Consider the following 9,454-nt stretch of genomic DNA (forward strand, 5'->3'; position numbering starts at 1 on the left):
TAGTTTCCTTATCTAGTAGTCACAGTCAGGAGCATCTACTTTTATCATTTATCTGTCTTTTAACATTAGTTCACAAGTGTAGGAAGGTCGGCGTTTATCCCCACAAGCGATGCAGATAGTCAGAGAAGCCTGACTGGAATCGCTACAGAAAAAGAGACAAGCATCAAGAGTGTTACTGATGACAGCCTGAAGCGTCAGTCAGTGGTGTGAGGAGGGCAGAGATGTGCAGGTGCGTGCAAGCTGTCGAGTCTCAAGTATAGTTATAGGGACAAAGCAACCAGGCAATTGAACTGTTCTTCAACCTCAGCACTCTGCTAAACTAATAGCTATTGCTGTTACAATTACATAGTGTAGCATGAAATGTGACCGTAGAAAGAAGATAGACTTTACTTATAAACCTTATACTGAGAGAATTATTGCGCCAGCATGCCAATCGTTTACGAATTAAATCTTTATATATCACTGAAGCATTGATCGGCTTCGAAACAGGGAACCGAGTCAGTGCGAGTCCTTCCTTCCACCACGCCACGAGCCAGTGTCCTCAGATGTGTTGTGGGGTGGGGTACGTGCGTGTCCGACTCTTCACTGTCTTTAAGGCTTATTTACGGACTACCGAAGCGTTATATGAAGCCTGTTGCTAAGAGCTTGCAGGTATGTTGAGGGTGTGATGAGGGTGTAGGGCCATGCATTGTTGGTGGTGCCCAGTGGCAGGTTTGCTGGGTTGTCCTCTTCACAGCCAGTGACGCCGCTGGGCCGCAAAACCTTTGAGTTGCCAGACCGTCTTATGTAACACTGTTTTAGTATACCGTTTTAGCTTTGCATTAATAGACAGTTATTGAGCCTCTTCAGTCTTATTAATACAAAGGAATAGTGTTAAGGCAGTACAGGTTTTAATACCCAGCGACACCGATCGGCGTGAGTGAAGGTGATGGTGGCGGTATCCGGCAGTGTGGCAAGGCTCTTGTGTCGCGCCGCCTCGGCCTGGCCCGGGATGGAGGCCACGCCGCTTTCCTTTATCTCAAACTACCACGCCTGTCAGAGCATTACCCAGAATATTACAGGTGTTTGTAGAATAATTTGTTTAGCCAATGCATTCAGGGGTGTGACAAATCTAAGTATCTTCCACATTGCCTCTTTTTCTTTTCCTTTGTTTCCCCATGTGCCCCTTCAGTCTTGCTTCGGTTCAGGCATGTACAAAACAAGTTCGCATTAATGATGTAGTTTTCGCAGGAAGACATCGAGGACGTTTAGTAGGTCAACACGAGTGAGTGACTTTTAATCACTCGCTGTAATGGCATTGTGTTCATGGTAATTGTACGTATTCTGTTAGTCGGTCCTGCTCTCCGTGTCTGGAAGCCTCATGAATACCGGCGTGGTGGTGAATGTTCATCCTTTGTTCAGCCGCGTTAATGCTTAATGTCACCAACTTTTTCTTGTGCTTAAGACAGACACACTGTAAATTAAGTTGTGCCGCCACACACACACACACACACACACACACACACACACACACACTCTCTCTCTCTCTCTCTCTCTCTCTCTCTCTCCCCCCCTGTCTCGTCTCGTCTCGTCTCGTCTGGTGACTAGCGGCTGCAGACCAATGATTGATTCCCCGACTCGTACGCTGAGAGCGGAAGTTGTACACGCTTTCATTTTGGCGCTAGACGAATGGGAAATGTGAAAGAAATACAGCGGAATGCTTTTATCACATTCTCTCTTCATAATTCTTGAAGATTATATTCGAAACTCCTCGGATCAAAGGACTCTCGGGCATGAGGCGCAGGACCTCAAACACTGCCACGTGGCGCCGCGGAGCCTCGCAAACCTGTCTCAAAAAGTTTAAATGGAAATAACTGTCTGAAAAAAAAGACAAGGCCTGCAGGGACAACGCCAAAACCGAGCAGTGCAGGGAAAGTGAGTCGCCTTTTTATTAAAATTGGTTGTCAGTGAACCGATTTCTAACAGTGAAGAATGTTCCACTAATGAAGTGGAGTGTAATGTTAATTGCATCAACCAGTTATTTGTCAGCGTGTGGCGTGGCATCAGCTCACTTCATCTAATGTAATACTGTATAACACTTCAAGGAACCGTCTTTCCAAACACATTTTCCGCTTAACGTCCGGAAGAGTTCTCATGACTGTTATACTCGCACGTTAACGAGGGACCACCTTCCTCTGGAAACTCACCAGCACAGCACTGATCGCTTACTCTACCAACCACCTCATGCACACTCCAGACTCAGCCTTTCTCTCCGCCATCGCCTCCCCATCACCCCACTGCTGTGCCTCATGTACAGCTGCAGGTCGTCTGGTGGTTGGATAAGCTGCTCAGTGCAAAACGTTCTGTCGTCCCTGATGGCCTACGGCGACGCCATCCACCATCGCTCAGACTATGATTGCCCGCCGCTCGTGTGTCCCTCCTGAATCCCAGTTTCCACTGAGAGGCGTATGTTCCCTGCCACTCAGTTTCCATTTATGACATACATTTCCTTTGCGTCCCGGAAAGACTTGTAGCAATTAGTGATCCAGCTGTTGCATCACTGACTTTCTCAGACTCGCTGTGCCTCAACATTGACATTCCGAGAATTTTCTCCAATCATCGCGCTGGTGAAGCACGGGATTACAGCTGAGAGCGCCATCGAGAAGTCATCCCATGGTTGGTGGGTGTCCCCAGCGTGCGTTGCCATGCTGGGCCTCTCAAAGGGAACGTCTGGGTTTTCATCTCTGGAATTCCCAACCAGTTCCCATTCCGGTCAGCGGCCCTTTGACGAACACGTCTGATCGGCGGCTCAAGTAGTCGATGGCCACTTCAGCTTCCCGCCGCACAAACCTGTCCCACGCTTTCCACCCACCGTGCCGCTGCCCACGTCCGGTCTCCCTTCCTGCCACTCCCCCCATCATGGTGTGGCTGCTTCCGAGAGACCGCCTTCATTTTTGCCTTCATAAACCGACAGCCTGGAAGCAAACAGGCAGAGTCAAATCCAACGCGATAAAGCTCCACTGGCACAATTTCGATTAGCAATGGATCTGGGAGTGTGCTGCGCGGTCCACGGGTGGCCTCCAATTGAAGACGTGAGTGCAGGCGAACAGAGACAACCTGAAAAAGAAGTGGACTATTTCCACACACACACACACACACACACACACACACACACACACACACACACACACACACACACACACACACACACACACACAGCGTAACTATTCACTCGAAAAGGCTACGACTCCTAATGAACATTTCAAAAAGCATCCTATTCTTTAAAAGATGTACCACCAACACCACCTCCATCTCCTCCTCCTCCTCCTCCTCCTCCTCCTCCTCCTCCTGCCCCCCCAGCCGTCACGTCGCAGCTTCCGTCTAGTGTTGTTACAGGTGTCAAGCCCACACGTCCGCCGAGGCACCAGGACGCTCCCTCTTTAATCACGACAGCACGCCGCCACCACCACCATCACCACCTGCATAAGTCACAAGATACTTCACGAGTGATGCTAATATTATATGCCCCATAATTGTACTTCATCATTCATCATTGTCTTTCAGTCCTAACTTAATGTGCAAAACACACACACACACACACACACACACACACACACACACACACACACACACACACACACACACACACACACACACAAACACACACAGCCACACGGAGGGGCGGTGAGAGTTTCGTTCTTTAGATATTGATAAAGGAAAGAAACGAGGTGACAGGTGTCTGTAGATCGGTACCTGAGAGAGAGAGAGAGAGAGAGAGAGAGAGAGAGAGAGAGAGAGAGAGAGAGAGAGAGAGAGAGAATAAATGTATATACAGGCACATACATAAACAGACAGACAGACAGACAGAATAATGGATATACAGACAAGCAGGCAAACTCATGGAAAGATAGACAGACAGATTGACAGGCATGCACATGGACAGGCAGACAGACAAATAAGCAGACAGGACAACACACAGACAGACAAATAATTGAACAGATAGACAAGCAAATAAAAAGATGGACAAGCTCATAAAAAGACCTATAAACTTTTTTTGCTTTTACCAACCCTCCTTTACCACCACCACCACCACCACCACCACCACCTCCTCCTCCTCCTCTTCCTCCTCCTCCTCACACACGCTTTCTCACTGTCGGCTTTTCTCATAATCTGCGAGCGCTGTGTTGAATGTCGTACAATATTGACACTGCGAAGTGGAAAAAGGCTGCAGAGCGCCACTGGTGTGTATCATGCTCTCTGAGGGGCGGGCATTGCTGAGGGGCGGGCGGGGAGGGCAGGTGGAGGGCCTGCAGAGTGAGGGGAGGTGAGGGGAAGGCACAGGAGGCGGTAAAGGGAGGGAATGTGGCCAGATAACAGAGAGAGTGTGATGTATGAACGAGTATATGCACGTATATACACAAAGTCCTCATTCGAGTGTGGCCAGTGAGTTATGAAGGAACTGATACGAGTGAGTGGTGGCTGGGGGGCGCTGAGGTGAGGCTGGTGAAGTGAGAGTGAGAGTGACAGGTAGAGCAGGTGAGGGAGGACACGGGGGAAGGTAGCAAAGAATATAAAGGTAAACGAGGAGTAGTTAAGCATGGGAGTGAGGGGAGCTGTGATTCACGGGAGAGGAGGAACCATAGGCTGGGAAGAATGTGAGGCCTATTAGTTTTAGGAGGAAGGTGACGACAAGGAGGAGGAGGAGGAGGAGGAGGAGGAGGGTGTTAATGACAGAGAAGAATGATAGGGGATGAGGGTGAGCTTACAGTGTATATTTACTTGTTCTCAGTATAAATTTACTTAAAGGGCCTTAGATGTACTTTTGTTTCCGTATTTATATTTGTCCTGTTCCTTCTCCTTGTGTGTGTGTGTGTGTGTGTGTGTGTGAGTGTTGGTAGGTAGGTGTAAATATAGAAAGAGGAAGTAAGGGACGAGAAGTAGAAGGAGCAGGAAACAGAGGAGGAGTATAAAGAGGGGAGGAGGAGGAGGAGGAGGAGGAGGAGGAGGAGGAGGAGGAGGAGGAGAAGAAGGAAGATTACATCACATGGGATTACATAGGATGAGGAGAATGAAGAGGGAAAGTAGAGTAGCGGAGAGGCGTAGGTGGATGAAAAGGCAGAGGAGAGGAGAGGGGGGGGAGTAGGAATGGCAATAGAGGGAGGGAGCAGGAGGAGGCCCAGCGGCAGAGAGAGCTGGCGAGTGGACGGAGCTCAGGCGGAGAGGATGGAGTGAGGCAGAGTATAAGCCGGGCCACTTCAGAAGAGTGGACCCGCGCGAGCAAAGACTGTCTGAAAATAAAAAGAGAAAAATAAAGGGAGGCAGGAAAAAAGAAAGGCGAAAACAAGGCAATGGATAAAGTCACCTTGATGTTTTGGTGGTGCAGCGACCGACGCCCAAGCTTCTGACTCTCTCAAAGCGGTCAGGGAAACTATACACGTTTTTACTCACCAGTGAAATATAACAAGCCTGGCCCGAATAAAGCGTGGAGTTGAATGCGTGGAATTCTATCAGCGGTGTCCCTCGCTTCACCTTATCCCCTTGCTATTGTTCTTTCCCGATTGGTGTAATGAAAAGTGGATGTGTTCGTGCTCGCTGGTGTGTTCTTTCCTCCCTCCTAGGCTAACAGGATCTGAATGGTACTCGTCACTGATACTATTACTGCTACTGTTATTAATGCTACTACTACCACTACCTCTTCCACTAATCCTACTTCTGCTTTAACATTTTCTCTTCCTTTTCTCTTACTGAAAACCTCATTCAATGCTCGATTTTTTTTCTTACCCTTAGTCACCTATAACCTTTTCTACACTTTTTTTTTTTGTATTACAGTCTCCTAAATGGTTCTACAGCCTGAAAAGGCCATCAACAACTTTTTATTCTTACCTTTTTTTCCGTGTTTATAAAAAAAAAAATTATTTACAGTAGTCTGAATGTTAACAAAACGGATGTCAACAAAAAGGGAGACCATGGCCCGTATTAATAAAGACTTCGGAGTCTAGGAGTCTCCTAGGAGCACTCCTAGAAGTTGCTCCTAAAAGCAACTTTTACTTTCAAAGTAAAAGTTACTTCTAGGAGTAGAAATGCCTCTAAAGTAGCGGCTTTTCTAAATGTGTCAACATTATTTGTGATCAAATCTAACAAGATATCACTCTTCTTGGTAGTAGTTTATGTTTATAAGTTAATCTTAAGTGTTTCTAAGTAATTCTACATTATTTCTGAGCATTATTAAGAGTGATATGTGATTTCTGGACATGTCGATAATTTGGCTGATGTAAACTAAGTGCCGCCCTCCCTGACGAGCCAACATGCTGCTTGTCTTCTCAAGGTGGATGCTGAGGACGGCAGCCGGTTCACGAGTGAAAGAAATTAATGCAATTATGAAACGTTACTCCATGTAAACTCACAGAGGCAAGAAAAAATATAACAAAGGAAAAAGATTAGCCGGGAATGACCTCCAAGCAAAAGAAGACTATGGGCAGACAGTGTCGCCCATCCAAATTAAGCATGCACATACCATATACATTGGGCACTCTCTCTCTCTCTCTCTCTCTCTCTCTCTCTCTCTCTCTCTCTCTCTCTCTCTCTCTCTCTCTCTCTCTCTCTCTCTCTCTCTCTCTCTCTCATATATATATATATATATATATATATATATATATATATATATATATATATATATATATATATATATATATATATATATATATATATATATATATATATATATATATATATATATATATATATATATATATATATCAAAACATACACACACACACACGTGTATGTACGTGTGTTCCGCCTTTGTTCACAAATTCACTCCTAACTCTGTAAAAGTCTCTCCTAGGTACTTTTATCTTTCGCCTAGGAGCAAACTCGTAACTTTGAATCATCCAAAGTAGTGTTTTTAGCAAAGGTTTGAGCAAAGAGTTCAGCTTTAGAGATGGATATGATAGCAGTGGTGCCATCTGGTTGAAATAAAGGAGGGAAAGAAGAAGCAAAGTTATTGGAGATATTTTTGGTTAGATGCCAGAAGTCACGAGGGGAGTTAGATCTTGAAAGATTTTGACACTTTCTGTTAATGAAGGAGTTTTTGGCTAGTTGGAGAACAGATTTGGCATGGTTTTCTGGCAGAAATATAAAGTGCATGAGATTCTGGTGATGGAAGGCTTAAGTTGCTTTTGTGGGCCACCTCTCTGTCATGTAGAGCACGAGAGCAGGCTGTGTTAAACCAAGGTTTGGAAGGTTTAGGTCGAGAAAAAGAGTGAGGAATGTATGTCTCCATGCCAGACACTATCACCTCTGTTATGTGCTCGGCACACACACAGACTGGTCTCTGATATGGAAGCAGTAGTCATTCCAAGGAAAATCAACAAAATACCTCCTCAGGTCCTCCCAACTAGCAGAGGCAAAACGCCAGAGACACCTCCGCTTAGGGGATCCTAAGGAGATATTGGAGCGATAGGACAAGATACAGATATGAGATTGTGATCGGAGGAGCCCAACGGAAAAGAGAAGGTAACAGTATAAGCAGAAGCATTAGAAGTTAGGAAAAGGTCAAGAATGTTGGGCGTATCTCCAAGACGGTCAGGAATACGAGTAGGCTCAGTATTATCAATGGCCTTAGGTCGTGGAGGATAACAAAATTGAAGGCTAGTTCACCAGGATGGTCAGTGAAGGGAGAGGAAAGTCAGAGCTGATGGTGAACATTGAAGTCACCAAGAATGGAGATCTCCGCAAAAGGGAAGAGAGTCAGAATGTGCTCGACTTTGGAAGTTAAGTAGTCATCTACCACCACTACTGCTTCTACTACTAATACTGCTACTACTACTACTACTACTACTACTACTACTACTACTACTACTACTACTACTACTACTGCTACTACTATGCTTACACAAAACATCCTCCTCTCCTTGCACGAAAAAAACTCTTAAATAACCATCCCTCTTAAAAAAATGATAAGCAGGCGACACGTATTACTCTTCCTTATGCTACATTCGTACTCGCAAGGAGAGAGAGAGAGAGAGAGAGAGAGAGAGAGAGAACCTGGACCTTTAATGATGTTCTCCTTTGCCTCCTTTCCAGGGGCAGAATAGTGCTGAGGTAAGTGTAAATTTAACAGTACCGCTTCTCGTTTATATTCCTTCTGTAGTAGTCAGATGCAGGGTACCAGAGGAAGGGGGGGGGTGCAGGGTGGAGGGTGGGTCGATGTTGGCGTGGCTGTGTTGCTGGATGAGTGGAAGGAGGGAGGGAGGGAGCGAGTTTCTGGGTGTGAGTGGATGGTAGTGCTGTGGAAAAAGTGAGAGGAGTGGGTGGCTGAGTGGATGAGTAAACAACTAGAGTTTCTTTGATGTGGACGGATTAAAGTCTAGATGAGTGGATGGGTAGCAGTTTATGTGGATGAATGGAGGGAGTGAGTTTCTGGATGTGAGTGGATAACTTCAGTGGAGAATGTGAGAGATGAGTGAATGAGTGGATGAGTTTCCTGAGTGAGTGGACGACAGGCGTGGAAAAAAAGTCAGGATGATTGAGTGTATGGATGAGTGGATAGATGTACAATTGTGTGAGTGGATGTGCGGCAAGGAGTTTTTTGGCTGTAGGTGGATGACAAACGCTGAGAAGAGACTGAGAGTGGCTGAGTGTGGGTGGGTGGATGGGAGTGGTTGGGTGACTAGCCTTTCTGTGTATGAGTGGGTGGATTAAAGAAGCGATGAAAGTACAGTGAAGAAAGAAGGTGGGGGGAGTGGAATAGGGCTGGTATATGTGTGTGTGTGTGTGTGTGTGTGTGCATTCGTGGGCGGTAGGAGCAAGGGAGCAGATGACCGTAAGGGATGTTGCTGTTTTGTAATCCTCTTTCTTGTCCTCGTTCTCGTTTCTATCTCTTTTCTTCATTAATTTTCAACACCACTTCTTTTTTTTTTCTCGCTGCTATCCTCAAACTCATCGTCCTCTTATGGTCTTGTGTTCTCGTTTTCCTTTTACTTTCCATTTGTCTTCACCTTTTTCTCGTCCTCATCTTCGTCGTCTTTGTTTATCCTTGTCCTTGTCCCTTCTCTCGTCTTTACCTTTCCTCGTCATTAACCTCTTGGATGATATGTCTCCACTTTTATCATCCCTCCTCCTCCTCCTCCTCCTCCTTCTCCTTCTCCTCCTCCTCCTCCTCCTCCTCCTCCTCCTCCTCCTCCTCCTCCTCTTTCTCCTGCTCCTCCTTACCGCTAGCCGCTTCCCCGCCACCCAGGTGTGTTTACCTAACACTCCCCCTCCCCCTCCTTTGCTCTTGACAAACAACACGGATGAAGAAGAAAAAATAGAACGAGTTTCACTTGGAAGTTGTTACTCTGCCTTCTTAGTTAAGGCAGGAGGATGAAGGAAGAAACGAGGTAAATAGATAGATAGATAGATAGACAGATAGATAGACAGATAGATAGATAGATAGATCACTAAAGGAATACCACTAAATCTCATATCACAAAAC

At 46.0% G+C, this 9,454-nt stretch overlaps 1 long non-coding RNA gene across 1 annotated transcript in view; it reads left to right on the forward strand.

Annotated features, from left to right (window-relative positions):
* Positions 1 to 278: 278 nt before the first annotated feature.
* LOC135114546 (uncharacterized) overlaps positions 279 to 9,454 on the forward strand; it is a 149,457-nt gene continuing 140,281 nt past the window's right edge. Inside the window, exon 1 of the long non-coding RNA XR_010275536.1 lies at positions 279 to 651. This is a non-coding gene — a long non-coding RNA (uncharacterized LOC135114546). The remainder of the gene's footprint in view (positions 652 to 9,454) is intronic.

This window comes from Scylla paramamosain, chromosome 2 (genome assembly GCF_035594125.1).
Source record: "Scylla paramamosain isolate STU-SP2022 chromosome 2, ASM3559412v1, whole genome shotgun sequence".
Classification (NCBI taxonomy): domain Eukaryota; kingdom Metazoa; phylum Arthropoda; class Malacostraca; order Decapoda; family Portunidae; genus Scylla; species Scylla paramamosain.